The sequence below is a fragment of the Dermacentor andersoni genome, chromosome 9 (assembly GCF_023375885.2).
Source record: "Dermacentor andersoni chromosome 9, qqDerAnde1_hic_scaffold, whole genome shotgun sequence".
NCBI lineage: Eukaryota > Metazoa > Arthropoda > Arachnida > Ixodida > Ixodidae > Dermacentor > Dermacentor andersoni.
The window spans coordinates 61845420-61861262 of record NC_092822.1 but is presented as its reverse complement, the minus strand read 5'-3'; the positions used below and the strand labels follow the sequence as shown (position 1 = coordinate 61861262).

The 15843-nt window shown below is 43.3% G+C and overlaps 1 long non-coding RNA gene across 3 annotated transcripts; it reads right to left on the bottom strand.

Annotated features, from left to right (window-relative positions):
• Window positions 1-6531: 6531 nt before the first annotated feature.
• On the bottom strand, window positions 6532-15303 carry LOC129384049 (uncharacterized). 3 transcript variants are annotated; one of them, XR_011889998.1, is made up of 3 exons: window positions 15119-15303; window positions 11253-15058; window positions 6532-8450 (listed from the first exon to the last, which is right to left on the bottom strand). It is a non-coding gene; the product is annotated as an uncharacterized lncRNA (long non-coding RNA). The 3 variants fall into 3 exon arrangements; XR_011889999.1 differs by having other exon boundaries at window positions 15152-15303; XR_011890000.1 differs by having other exon boundaries at window positions 15166-15303.
• Between the last annotated feature and the right edge of the window lie 540 nt (window positions 15304-15843).

Below are 15843 nucleotides of genomic sequence, written 5' to 3'. Positions count from 1 at the left end.
AAATTCACGTGAGGGTGTATCGTAATCGTAGGTGATTTCCTTTTTTTTCTTTTATGCTCTCAACCTTTTTAAACTATAAAACTGGAGTTGATGGGTGGTATTATAAGGTAATAAGGACTTATTGGCTCTAGGCTGATATATCCAACATGCCGTCAAAAATGGTTAAAAGAAGCATTGCCAAATTTTGTCTAAGCAATGCCATAAAAAAGTGGTGCTACCATAAGGTCTCTACAAGCCTAAAGAAAGTCTTAACGGTCATCTGCAGCAGGGTACCTGAATACTTCGGAGGTGTCGGTAGGGGAGTCTTTCCTCAGAAGGCCTCGTACAGAAAGTACAGTAAATGAAGAGTTGTCAAATAAATTGTTAAAAGACTGCAGTTGTGCCCTACGTACTTATAGGACAGCACACTGTCTTAAAGGGACATTACAGGCAAATATTAAGTCAAGCTAAAGTGATAGATTAGTGCTTGAGAATCTCTAAGGTGTCATTATTATAGCGAACAGAGCCTTAATAATGAAGAAATTGAGGTAAATGCACAACAGAGACTCCCCCGGCACATTCAAGTACTTGCCCGATGACAAAAGCACTCCTCAGTTCAATTCTGTCACCAGCACCCAACCACTCATTGCACAAAACATCCTTGTATTGTATTATAATACGAAATAAAATGCTACTTGTCCAGTTCTATTTCACTTTTTTTCTAAAAGTACTCATTGAAATAACCCTGACAACGACGCAGTTGGTCGAAGGGTTTCGTTTTTGCTCGACTCTGCGCCGCCCACGCTTTTGCGTTTCAGCAGCTATCGCATAGTGCTGCGCTGGTTTTGCTGGCTTGCGAAAGTCACGCAAACTTCTAGTTGCAAGGAATTCAACTTCCATGTGATGATGCGAGATGCCCGAACGGTCTATGCCACTACCTGCAGTAACGAATCCGCTGCTCTGTCTTGGCTCGGTATCGCTGTCTGTTGGGCGCCTTTTTACTCACTGACGGCAGCAAAGGGTGGCAATGGCGTATACGTCACCACTCCCCCGGTTCGCTGGCGAGAGATTTGAAAAATGTGAAAAAGGTACCCTTCAGATGCAATTTTCTCTTGCACTAAGTCTTTTCTTGGTACGAAACAAGCGTTGCAAGGTTTCTGGAATGGTATTTAAACAGTCCACATCGACTTCGTATTTGCCTTTAATGTCCCTTTGCTAGGTGGTCGATGCAAGAGTGTTTTTTTTCTGTCCCAGATAAACTTAGCGAGGTGTCAATTGACAAACCCATGCAGTAAAACTGTCTGGTTGTTCCAAGAGACGTAGAAACCGTTTTATTGATCATGAAGAGGCAGTGGTGTATGAAGTGCTATTTTCCTGTGGCAAAAATGTATGAGACAGATGGGACAATGTCTTAATGACCACTTAAGAGAGCATACTTTAAATGTAAAAAATTGCCATGATGGGTCATTCGTCTGTACACCATCAGGAATGTGGCTGCGCTCCGTTGTTAAATTGTTGCATCATTTTTGCCAGAGAAGAATGTTAGTGAAATTATAGAAGCACAAGTTATCATGTGTAAAGGTGAAAGCTGTGTTAGCACTGTGTTTGTCAACCTGCTTGATAAAGAGACGGCCTTTCTTCTTTTTTTTTTTTTTTTTTTTTTGAAAGAGCGATATGACACACTAATGGGAAGTGGTGCTGTCGTGCGTGGTATATAAAAGCATGGGCAATTTCCTCAAAATAAACTGTTGAACTTGGCACACTGTGGTGTCTTTAGTCCTTGTCTACTTCGGCTGAAATATTATTATATTTAGTTAAAGCTAAAATGTTACACCCAACACACAGCAGTGCTACTGTTGGGAACATTTCTTACGAGCTCCCTCAGACTTTGACCACATTATGCAACCCAAGACCAGCACTGCAAATATACTTCAATCTGTCGTGAGGAAAAACTTCATATTTTCTAGCCCAAGAGGTGGAATTCCTCACTGTTGCTGAAAGAAAAGAACACAGTATTGTATACCAGTGCATCCATGGGCATTGCAAACTGCACAGGAATGATCTGCTGATGCAACAGCAATGAGAGACTTAAAATAACAGCATACTTGTAGAAGCTAGACTGTTATTCTTTTCTTACCAAGACTATGTGAAAAGTCACAGCACATCATTAGACAAAAAAAAATGTCCACAAATGTCTTTTGTAAGCTTGATCCCCATAGGGCATTTCGAATGCTGTGTGGCATTCAACACAGCCATGTGAGCCTCCTTTACGTGCTTAAACTATGTATTGCTTTTACGTGATACTTGCTTCTCTCATAACATGCAGTCTTGCCAGTCTTTCATATGTGTGATGTACCTAAGATAGTGCAGCACATACTTGTTGACTGTCCAAAATATGGCTGTAAACGGTGGGCCTCTTTGTGCCAATTAACAACAGGCCATTGAGTGAGGTGTTACTTGGCCTTTAGCTGGTCATTTCATTGAAGCGAGCCATATAGGCTCTCTTATATGTCAATGAAGTGAGCCACATTCGCCACGAGAGTGAGCTACGAGTGGCAGTACTATCGTCACGTTAGCATAAACAGGAAGTCGGTAGCACACATTGAGATGTACCTGGCGGTGCTTCACTTTGGACGATGGGCCTTATTTTCTGGTAATGAAATGCGCTGACAGCAGTGAACTGTTCACATATTGCCCTCTAATGCCACATTTTTGTGCGAAAGGCACAGAATGTTTCTGTTCACTTGAAAGAAGCTTCAACTGTCATTCAATAGGGGACTGTCACTCAGCCACAGAGTCTCTGTTTTGGCACTTTGGACCTTTCTGTGCATGTTTCGGTTGCGTTCCACCCGCTGTTAACCCAGTGTTATTATTGTTGCGCAACTTAAATGATACTTCATTCCCTGTGAATCTTGCACTTACTCTAAAAAGTCTGTGTCCCTGTGCAACGAAGATACAGTATCAAGTTTATACGCACTCTACATCACCAATTGTACGCATTCATCTCAGTTTCTTTTGTTTTATTGTTTTGCTGTGAAACGCAAACCAGTAACGAGTTCAGATGAACAAGCTAGGCCACTCTGAGTGACATTATGTCAGTAGGATCACCAAGTTGCTTCAGACGAGATTATTTTTATCGCACATACACTAAAAACACATCAATGAAATCCAAAGCTGCCCTTGCATTGGTTAAGCGCATGACAGTGATGAGACAAAGCTGTAATGATTTGAGGAGATAAAATCATTAGGTTGTTTTATTTCAGCTGATAATTGCCACCATCTTCCGTCAAGATAAAAATGCCATGCTGAGGAGCAGAAGGAAATTATAATAGTCTTCCTTCAACTCAGTATTATCACCTCCTGCATCTACGGACTGTTGCGTCACACATGGTCTTGATATACTATATACCACATCTGAGCTGTCATTTTGTAGCAGCAAAGCAGTGTAGAAAAGCCGACGATTTACTTGCGAGGCAAAATGAATTCACAGTAATGGCATCAAAACCGCACATTAAAAGAAAATATAGAGTATCAGGGTGTCTACCAACCGGGAAAACCGGGAATTCTCAGGGAATTTGAACAGTCTGGAAAAACTCAGGGAAAACTCAGGGAATTTGTGCTTCTATCAGGGAAAATTAGCTGTAACTTTATTGAAAGGGAACGAAAGTCGTGTTAATGCCGGCTCCAGTAACAGAGGAATCGCAGCGAATCGTCATTGACGCCGTGTCATCGGCACGATGTATTGCCAGAGTAGTTAACGACCGATTTTCTAAACGCCCGATTTTTCGGACATGCCCGATAATTTGCACGGTTTTGCGGCACCACCACGTGCTCCATATAGTCAATGTATATTGCCCTGACTGCAGGTCTGAAATGGCATTAATCAAAGCCGCCACCGCCGCTATTTTGATTATCTCGCCGCCTCGAACCGGCACTCTCGCAGGCAGATCCGCTGGCAGCCGTAACCACCACCGCGGCAACGTTAGGCCTAGATGCTTCTGTGTTCGCTATTAAGCTTCTTGCCGCGCGGTGCCGTGTTTTTCATTGAAAGAATTCGCCGCTATCACCAATGGCACCGACTCCGCCTTTGTAATCCTCGCGATTTGCTTTGAAGCTCGCAGAGCACAGCGCGTTGCGTAATGTCAGTCCCCGAAAGTTAGCTTCGCCTCAGTACACTGGTGTTAGGCGGTGAAGCATAACAAGCGTGGGAAGGGGGCAATTGTCACGGGACACAGTATGTATCCCTTAATTACACATGCGTGCACCCCGTCTCCTGTCACAGTACAAGCCCTGATATGCCTAATAAGCGTACTGGCAGGCCTTCAGAGCTTTTTCAGACGTGCCTGTGGTAATTTTAGCCCTTAAAGGCAGTTAAAGACATGCATTAATGTTTTTCAGACTGCCCTTTTTTTTTTCAATTTTTTTTTTTTGCGGCCCCTCGGAAGTCCGAAAAATCAAATGTTGACTGTATAACTGACCAAGAGGATGCTTCAGATGATCCATGTGGTGAAAGCGTGGTAGAAGGAGGATGAGAACAGAAAGGACCGACGCACTGAGGAATTAACGGGAAAGGAAGGGTGCCGCCGCCTTCTTGAAGGAGCTTGAGCTAAAGAAACTAAGTGTTGGCTGACGCTGAGACACAGGTGTCCCTCATCCAAACCAAAATAAATTGTTTAAGCAGTGAAACCCAACACTGAGATGTTGTGTACGGGCTGAGAATATGTCAGGACAGTTGAGGTTGACTTCCCAGCTGCTGAGAGAGAACCTTAGTTGTGACAAAGTTCAGGACCTTATACAGATGAGCTTGCTATCAGTTGATCGAAATAGCTGATATTAAAAAATATTTACTTATGTATGCATCTCCTTTTCATTCGTATTTGAAAATGTTCGACTCAATTTGGAATGGGCTTTAACATTTCTTTCGCTGTGCATTTTACTAACACCTTCCTTCTGTTTTCTTTTTAAATAAAATAGATATTACTGCTTACTATTCAAACTGGATTAAGTCATTTTTTTGTTTCAGCATGCTTACTAGAGAGTGACTGCATCGGGCAACGTGGTGTCAGCCTGCCTTGACATAAAACAAAGTTCTCGGTCATTCAGGGAATTTCGCAAAGGTGCTCAGGGAAAACCTGGACAACTCAGGGAATTTGGAAATGTCAACTTGGTAGACACCCCGAGTATAGCTGATTAAGGCTGTTAATATCCACTGTGCGAGTCATGCAATCATTGCAATTATCATAATGCAGTTATTGTAATATAAAGTGTATGATGCAATATGGTATGAGTGCTTGCTTAAAATTTATTTTACTGCTCAGTAATGTTCACACCACCTCGCATGTTTTGATGGTATCACAGGGATTACGGAGTGATCCACACATTGTGACCAGTCACTAAAAACCACAGTATTAAAGTCTCACTGCGACCAACTCATCTTTTTTTAACCCTTTATGGCAAGGATTGTGGTGTGACGAGCATGCATACAGTGGGTCAGAAGTAACTGGAAGTGACTGAGAGAGGCCTTTACCCTGGCGTGTGGACTTAAATAGGCCAATGATGGCACAACCACCGCTGTGCCTCTGTTAGTGTCAGATGAGTGGTTACAGAAAAAAAGTTTTCTCAAAATTGGCATGTTTTGACCCTTGTCCCATTTATCTGGGACTACCGTTTAAGCGAGTTTCATTTATCCGGCGTGCACTGTACAATACTTTGGGCATTACAGGGTTAAAGCATGAAGACTAAACTACATTCATATGAACTTTGTTTGGCCACCCATGGGAACAACGCTACGCTTCTTTTAGTGAATTCTAGTTAAACGAAACTGGAACTGAAAGTGCACTTACCTCATCGGCTGTCATACTTCATATGAAATGGGAGTAGGTTGACAAACAAGTAGGAGTAGGTCGACAACCCGCCGTGGTTGCTCAGTGGCTATGGTGTTGGGCTGCTGAGCACAAGGTTGCGGGATCGAATCCCGGCCACGGCGGCCGCATTTCGATGGGGGCGAAATGCAAAAACACCCGTGTACTTAGATTTAGGTGCACGTTAAAGAACCCCAGGTGGTCGAAATTTCCGGAGTCCTCCACTACGGCATGCCTCATAATCAGAAAGTGGTTTTGGCACGTAAAACCCCATAATTTAATTTAGGAGTAAGTCGACAAAAGAAAGCCCCGTCTGTACGGCTTTTTTCCCTCATCCACCTCCATTTACCACTCCTCTGTACATGTGTGTGTAAATGGAAATCAATAAATCAGATCAAATCAAATCAAATGCTGATGCCAATAGTCAAATTCCAACATATCGGCCAGTTGCGCGGTTGTGGCATTAGCAGCTGCTCTGCGGCACTCACGTTGCTCTATTTTTTGCATTCCTTGGTGCATCGTGCTGGCAACAGTCAAAAAGCAAGAGCACGTGAACAAATGCCTTGTGCAAAAACTTTTTTTTTTCACCACACTGAAATTAAAACACTCGACGCCTTTGAAATAAAACCTTGATTTTTGCATCCTTCACATAAACAGAACTTCTCATAAATGGAACACTCTTTTTCTGTCCCTTGAAGTCCCACTTAAGTGGCGCTTACTGTATATGCTACACCATATTTGATGCTTCAAAGTTCTGATGTAAGCCCAAGGAAGTTAACACATAGCATGTAGTAGTGTTTTTGACATGCAGGAACTAATTCTACCCCAGTTGGACACACTTCAGCAAACCAATTAACAAGTATACTAATTGAGTTTTAACTCAAAGAACATTTATTTTACAAATGTGCTCTCCATGGCTAGATACGAGGGTGAACAGGTTATTTTAACTGTCCTTGATGTGGAACTGCATTTGAGAACTGCAAGGTTTAGCACCACTTCTATCATCATCATCAGCCTATTTTGTCGTCTTGTGTCCCAGACAAGATTTTATGTCCACTGCAGAACGAAGGCCCCTCCCTGCAATTTCCAATTGGCACTTCTATACCAGACATCAAATTTTGTTTACAAGTTTCCTTGTTGCTGCTGTAAGTGAACTGTATGTGATGAGTTCCGTCACTAATAAAGCAGCATGAGCAAGCATTTTCCATCTGCTGATGTGTGTAGCAAATCTGCATCATGTTTAGCAGCAAAATGAACGAGTTTGACAAATCTTGACCTAGTGACAACTGCAACACCCAGTCTTTATTGTTGTGTGGCTGAGGCTCACAGGAAAATGTTTTCCGTATTTCCACCTTGTGCTTGTACTATTAATGAATTGATAGAACTGCACTATGCTTAGCACTGCACTATGCTTGAAAGCATATTCCGCTCTACTGTTGTGCATTGAGCCAAATGGTAATGGGTTGTGAAGTTTCTTTAACTTGACTACGCAGTGCAGTAAAAGTCGACTGCGCCTGATCCGCTGTAGTTGAGGTTGCTTTTCCGTGTGAAATGGTCAAGAAGCAGTTCTTTCACGATCACTACAAGTGTTCACTAGAATATGCATGCACTGCTTGTCCCAGCGTCTTAGAGAACAGGCCAATTAAAACAAAATAAAAAGTTTCTTTCACAGTTGACTGACTACATGCATCATAATAATAGAATCGGAAATGTGCACAGCACCAAAGTGAATTACTCAAAGGCAGCACACCTACATCACAAAGGAACTTGCTATCTTCATGACTACCATCGCAAGTTTTGCACTTGGCTGCGCCTATGTGCTGTCCTGTGTGCATTCTAAAGCGCACTTTTACTGTGGCAATTCCTCCACCAAAATCGAACAGCTGTGAGCTGTGCAGCCTCAGGTACACATGTCCCTGACTCATGCTGACTATCAACTTTCAAAGGTGGCCTTGGCAACTGCAGCCACCTTAAGGTGCATGTCACTGCGCAGGCTGCCACAGGATGGTCTGCACACATGGACGTGAACTGTTGCACCAAACGATATCAGTTTCGGCTCCTGTAGAATCTCGGCCTTCAGAGGTGTCCTTGTGCACTGTGGCCAGTTGATGTACTACCATCATTTTCAAGGTGAGCCCAGGAACTCACATGCACACGTGCATGCCAAGGCAGGCATTCACGCAGGTGGCATCTCCACGGGAACCGTGCACCGTTTCACATGATAGTCGAGTGCCGAAGAGCTGCGGTACGACCGTGTGCAGCGCTTACACTTGTAGGGCCGTTCATCTGTGTGGGACACCATGTGGCGCTGCAGGTTCGACTTCTGGTGGAACGTCGATGGGCAGATGGGGCACGAGTAGGGTCGCTCATCTGTGTGGATGCGCACATGCATCTTGAGGTCGTAGCAGCGTGCAAATGTGCGAGGGCAGTAGTTGCACACAAAAGGTCGTTCCCCCGTGTGCGTGAGCTGGTGCTGCTCCATGGTTCCCACCTGCGCTGTGGAGAAGCTGCACATGTTGCAGTGGATCGTGCAGCCACTTACAAACACGGGGAGAGACTGTGTTTGCTGGTCACACATGGAAAGTCGGGCCTCTGTCTTGGCTGATAGTGCTGGAAGAAAAAGAAAGGCACAGAAACAGGAATACAAGTGAGTACAACATGGGGAAAAGAAACGAAACACGGGAGGATTTAGGATCAAATGTACTTTTGGGGGATAACTGTAGTATTTCATCTTCAAGCAGCATTCCAAAACGATATCCTAAAAGGAGGACAGGAAACCATGGTACATAATCTATCTGTGAGTGCTTGTGACCCCCCCCCCCCCCCCTAGAAATAATGTACTGTAGTTTCATACTCGGCAGACAATGTTGCCAAAGCGATGCAACTAGTGTGGTCGTACAAGTCTCACTTCCCACATTTCGCATCGCAGTTATTATTATTTTTTTTTTTTAGTTGCAACACTTGCTACGAATTCACTACTGCACAAGTTACGACAACTTGTGGATGTTGGGCCACATCAAAACCTGAATTATGTGTACCCCTGTCCTTCCAGTATGCAACATGCTATGTTCTGGTCACAAGCAAGCGGTGCGCTGTGGCCACTGTTCATAAAAATATGTCACTTAGCTGGTTAAGTGATAAATACATTCAGATCTCCAACACCTTCCACGTGACAACTGCGTATTATTTTGCAACATACGAGTATGAGACATAACGTTAAGTCAAATTACGTGACTTATGCCCACATCTTTCACATGTGTGATGCACTATTTTAAGGCGAGAGCCTTAAGTGGCTCATTGCAATGGCTCATACCCGAAAAAAGCAGCGTCTGGTCCAGTGACGCAAAAAATATCACCAGGACTGGCTCATATCCGCATAAGCAAGCAAAGATGCAAAGGCTAAATATAAATGAAGAAATGAAAGAGGACAAAGTAAAGAAGAAGGAACGAAAAAAAAAAAAAGAACGAAAGAACCTTTAGGTATACAGCATTAAGTATTCGCTTGTGTCGTTAATCTACAGTGCCATACATTTATTTCACACAGCGGCTTGTTATGTCTTGCAAGTCTCACCCCTCCAATAATATAACTTAATGCATTACCAGTGACCACGTGTGCAGCAGGCTTTCGCTTTCATGTGTTAGTGTAACATGCAGCCAAATTTTTTTTTAGCGAATGCGAGCTGTGAGAGAAGTCTCTCTAGCCTTTATAGCATTGACATCTACGTATAAAAAGAATACAGTTTAATGCAGTAAGAATGTAATCTTTCTTTTTTACCAAGAGCCAGACTGACTGCTTTTGAGCTTCTCTATTTACAATTAAAGGCCTGACGACTACTTCCACATCTCCGCGAGACAAAAAAGGCAAGGCACCCAAGGCACATGAAATGTACAGTGCTGTTCACTTATGCGCTTACGTGAAAAAAAATTTAAGACGGGAGCCGCCGACTTGGCCTCCTCCTTTCCTCAATGTCCTCCAAACAGCTGACAGACTACCAAATTAGTAGATACTAACCACAGCTATCACATCACAGGGAAGTCAATACTGTAACAAGTCCTCAGTGCAACACTCTGGGCATGCTCTGCATACTTATTTCCGCATAGCATTTTGTAATGCTCACACATATCTCTCTTCATTTGTACAGCAATGTTCCTGCAAGCACTTGCAATAAACATGCACTGTGCTAGGTAAGAGGTGCATCAGCGTATCGAAGCACTGGTTAAGTTCTTTCACGATTGCTCTTTCACGAGTGTGCTTTCACGGTTGCTCTTTCACGAGTTCTTTCACGAGTGTGCTCCCCGTACGATTGCACCAAATTTGGTGGATTTCGCACAGGACTGCACAAAACATGCCTGATTTAGGTATAAAACAACTATTTGTTGTGTGCGACTCTGTAAGAAATGAATGCACAGATCTAGGTTTATTTTCTGTTTGTGGCATTAAATCCACCTTTCTCTGTAGGATAATAATTTAGCATGTAGTGCCATGTGACCAATCTTTATTAGAACCTTGCTCTGCATGGCTATGTTGTAGTTGTAGATGAAACATATTTATAGAAAGGAAAATTATGCGCAAATGAAAAAGCACTGTAGATTCCTGTAGCTGACCAGGTGTTCTCAAATGACATAACAGTACAGCAGGATTACAATTTTAAGCATAATTAAGGCATACATTTTAATTATCATTCTTAACGCCAAAACGATCAATAAATGGCTTAACACATGTACAAATAAAGCTTTTGTCTGTTTACATAACATAGGTATGATCAAAATTAGGTTACAAACTGTTAAACAGTAAAATTTTATCAATAAAAAGCCATCCAAAAGCCATTAACCTATAGCTGATTATAAACTCCAAGTCATTACTAGAGGCACTTTTGATATCAAATTTATCAAACACGAACATTTATGATGAGCCACGCCTTGCTTTAAGAGCTGCTGCTATTACAGAATTTTTAGCTGATTAGAAAAAGCTTGCAATAAGCAAAAACAGAGTTCGAACTCTGCAACAATGAAGTACATTCAAAACCGAGTCAACCCAAGTCAAGCCGAAATGAAATATTGGAGCTTGAGCTGCTTTCACCCTACTGTAAGAAAGCATTTTCACACATTCCAGACACGTAAGGCCGACTTTTCAAAAACATCAATAAATGTTAGATCACTACTCGGCGATAGCTACTTGATTCAATCATCGAACAGTCTGTTAGAGATTGACAAAGATTTCATTGCGTTTTGACGAAGTTTAGTAAAGCTAGGCCTCTTAAATATCAGGACTTGAGCAGGAACAGCACAAGAAAAACAGGACTTAAACGTAAGAAAGGGACAGGCAACAGCATCATTGTCTGTCCCTTTCTATATCCTGTTCTTCTGCACTGTTTTTGCTCAAGTCATGAATCGACCAGCCCAAATGCATACGCTTGTGCAGTTCCTCAATATTGGGCTTCACTTCCTCTCCACCATCCTCAGTACACCATCATTGTGTGGACCTGAAAAAGTGCGCGAAATCATTATCTAGTGACCACTAGATTAAATTACTTGATAAAAACAAGTACCAATAATAGAAGGATATCTCGGCTGTTAGTGCTTGTGGGGACAAAGAATACCAGCAAGCATGGTGATAAAGAAAACATCTCGCAACACAAACATGAGCGCACACTATCATGCACCAGGCACCACGTTTACAAAATGATTGCCGTAGGAAATGCCTATCTACCTCCTTGCCATTCACCCCCAAAAGTGAGAGCACTGAGGCACTTGGAAAGGCCAGGAAGATGCATGGAAGACTGCAAGTCCCCACAGATTATTAAAATTCTGAGAATTTACATGTTAAAACCCTGATCTGAATATGAAGCAACCCGTAGTGGGGTACTTCGGATTAATTTTGACCACCTGAGGTTTTTCGACATGTATCTAAATCTAAGTACACAATTCGTTTTTGCATTTCACCCCCATCAAAATGCAGTCACTGCAGAGACCGAATCCGTGGCCTTGAGCTCAGCTGAGCAACACCATATTCACTGGGCTACTGGGGCATATCTCCACAGAGGACACCCATGGACACGGGCATTTTCTGTACTTCATGAACAAACAACCCTTTGTTGCCCCGAGTAAGAAAGCTTCTGACACGGCAAAACTTGAGCAAGGAAAATGTGGGAATAAAGAAGGAAAGAGAGGAGGAACAACACAAGGTAATTTACAGCTGCACGCATAGCTGCTTTCTTTGACAGACAGTCGGTGCTGCGTTCCTGGCCCATCGGCAATTATAGTAGACTCAGAAACAAGACAAGATGCAGAATAATTACGAATACGCTACAAAAACCACACACTTGGGTTTGAAACCCATCGTTGAACTGAACAATACGCCACACAGTGTGCTTTGTGCACACAGTAGGGAAAGAGTTCATCCACTGCAAATAATGCATAAACACTGCTATCACTAATAGCTAATGTAAACATAGTGCCTTAAGGCGGCTGTGTAGCAGCTAGAGATTGCTGCATCTTCGTGCCTCCTTGTCTTCCTTTCCTGGAGCAGCTAATGCTGCAAGGAAGGAGGGAAAGTGCATTATGATGTGAATACAGTTTAGTGACTTTCAAAAGCGTGCACAGCTACGCAAACTTCAAACAGGCCACAATGACACTGAGGACACAAGACCTAGCCCAACTTTTGGAACAGTGCTAAATGACAGAAGAAAGACAACACATAAACTCTGTTCAGACTTCATGTGCAATGCTGTGCAAGCTAGGCAAGAGGTTTGGCAACGAAAATTTATCGCTCCGTGCATTCCGCCAATGCTTCATCATCATCATCATGCCCACTGTTATGGGCATGGTTATGCCCACTGCAGGGCAAAGGCCTCTCCCATACTTCTCCAACTACCCCGGTCATGTACTAATTGCGGCCATGTTGTCCCTGCAAACTTCCTAATCTGATCCGCCCACCTAACTTTCTGCCGCCCTCTGCTACGCTTTCCTTCCCTAGGAATCCATTTCGTAACTCTCAGTGACCATCGGTTATCTTCCCTCCTCATTAGATGTCCTGCCCATGCCTATTTCTTTTTCTTGATTTCAACTAAGATATCATTCACTCGCGTTTGTTCCCTCACCCAATCTGCTCTTTTCTTGTCCCTTAACGTTATACCAATCATTCTTCCTACACCAATCATTCTATGCCAATGCTTCACTGCACACTAAAGCTGTTTGCTCACGCGAGCGTGCAGCTGCCACAATGTGTTGCAAATAAACACCCAGAAATAAAAGCAAAGAAAAACTAATTGACCTAAAACAATGCATTATTAGCCATATACCAAAGTTTGCTTGTTTCTAAGGAGTAACTCTCTCTTTTTTCAATACTGATCCTTTATAAACAGCAATTTTGCACAACTGTGATCAAGAACACTGATCTATATCTAAGTGCGGACTCGGCCACAGCAAAAAGTTTCTCTGGCCTCAACAGCATTGCACCTGATGTCTGAAATGGAGTATAGACAACGAGTGCGTCATGGAAGCAAAGGACCCTATCAGGTATTGTTTGCGTACCACTCTAGCTGGCACACCTGAACATTTTGACGTGTGTAGAAAATCCAATTAACCAACCAATCCCCTTTAGGCACCACGTCTGCAAACTTCCACTTAGAGAAAAATCTGCAGGATCATTAACACTAATGAAAGTGATGTTTTAAGATGTGCCGTGTGCATCTTATGGCCACCCTGATTGTACCTGTACTGCAAAGACAGCCAGTGAGCTTAAAGTGTGTCATAAAGAAGAGCTGGTAGACCGACATTCTTTTACTGGTAGTTAGTGATGTTCCATGCAAGGAACATTCCCTTTTTCTGTAAATTTCAGGCCATAATTTTGGAGTGAAGGGAATATTTGTGATATAACAGGGAATTGTACGACTCATGGAGTAAATGTTAAAATGATGCCAGTGAACAAGACAGCACATCATCAATCCACAGCTCATCATTGTCAGTGCACGGGCTTAACTTAGAGTCAGTCAGTTTTAAGTTCATAGTCTGCATAGGTGAAAAGACGAAATGCTGTTTTGTACAATTAAATGTGAACTTCACACTTTTGCGTGAATATTTGGTAAGTTAAGCCACTAGGCATTGTTAAAAAGCTGCAGGCTGCAAGTAGTAGTAGTGCTAAAGCTAAAGCTATATGGAAAAGACATCTGGAATTGAACAGGAATCCCCATTAGAAATTTAGTCATTATACTGTCGACCGAAACATTGCATAAACTCTGTAATATTTCTCGGCGTGTTTCACGACTAATAATTACGGTTCACAAAGTACTTCTTCAAGCACTACATCTGTATATGTATATGCAGGGATACTTATTGGTTCTCAGAATTGTGTGGGGAAAAGGGTTGAATATAGATCATTTTTGTGCCAACGAATGAAAATTTTGTGAAGTACGGAACCTCACAGCTGGCAGCGCCAGTATGCTGTCGTGTAGCCGGATGCTGTTCTCATACATATCTCTTCTCATATACATAATGCAAATTTTTTTAATTGTTTGCGTTCACTAGGTACACTGTATGCGCTACAGGCAATTTCGTAACTGCACCTGAAATATTTCTTCGTGTTCTGACGCGGCGCCCGCATTATTTGTACACAACACACTGAATTTATAGTTATTTAGCCTTGAATGATACTGCATATGCAACAAATGTGTTAATTTCCACCAGACAGAAGTAACTGGTTCAAGGGGCCATGGTCTCTGCCGCTTTAAATACGGCATGGGATGACTTCAGAGACCATGGCCATACCTTACGGCTTTCACAAGTTGCGTATCTTACACCCCAAACCTGACGCATACATGGTCATTGCGACAAGGAAAGACTGAACAATGTACGAGGCGGTTTGGCATAGTGCAATGGCTTACCGTTACCGCCTCAGATCTGCCATCCCTGCCATAGTGCTTGCTAGGTATTCCCAGCCGTTCATGCCAGGCGGGGTTTGCTAGCACGCACGATGGCAGTTATCAGTGCTAAAGCTATCGATACGAATGCGCAGAGACAGGACATCAAACAGGAGGCGCAGTGGTGATTGGCGTTGGGAGAAAGATTGTGCATGTTGAAGAATGGGCGCCCGCGCGCACGGTCATCGTTCCGAGAGTCTTGACTGCTACTGTTGCACATATCACAGGCTGAAGGATACTTCCGCGGTCCCTAAGGTTCACCATCAGCAGCAGTGTTCCAAACGAGCCACGGCCAAGCACCTGCGGAAATGGGGGGAAGCACCGAGTTATGAACTCCGGTTGAGTCGCGTGGTTGGGAACCTGTCATGAAGCCGCGGTGGCATGCAGTTTTACCAAATGTTACAAACTCTTCAGCCTCACTCCAGTAGGAAGAGTGATTTTACGCCGTCAGTGAGCGCTAACTTTCATCGCAAACATCAGAAACTGGAGCTAAAGACAGTTCGAGCACCAGCCAGCTGCGCGCGCCGCCACCATAAACCGCCATATCCCGCGGCTACAAATTGAGTTTCGTTTTCGTATACTTACGGATGCTTACGGCTTGGCAGCTTTGCGCGCTATGTCAACAAATTCCCCGTCAACAGTATTTTGACAACTAATATTTTGTTATTATATGAGTTCGTTCAACTCGCTAACAAAGCGTTTTATTCAAAAGTGTCTTTTTTTTTTCGTTTCGTCGTTGGCAGGCCTGAAAGAAGCTCAATCGCCGCTAACATCACGTTCATTTGTCGTCTGCCCGAATGTTCCGTTAGTTCCGTGTAGTTTCGTGAGAGAAAACCGCTGTGTACCTGTATTGACGTCCCTGCGTTGCCACCAACCACTGAGCGCATGTGTGCCAGGTGTGTACCGTGCATGCACTCAGTCAACGCATGCTAATGCACTCATACAAACGGCGACGACCAGTGACGGTGAGCACCTACGAACGAGTGCTTTGTGGACGCTGGCCGAATACAGTGTGTCGCACAGCTTCGAAACTTACTGTGAAGTTGCTGACAGAGGCAATTGGGTATCTGGCATGGTATGCCCTC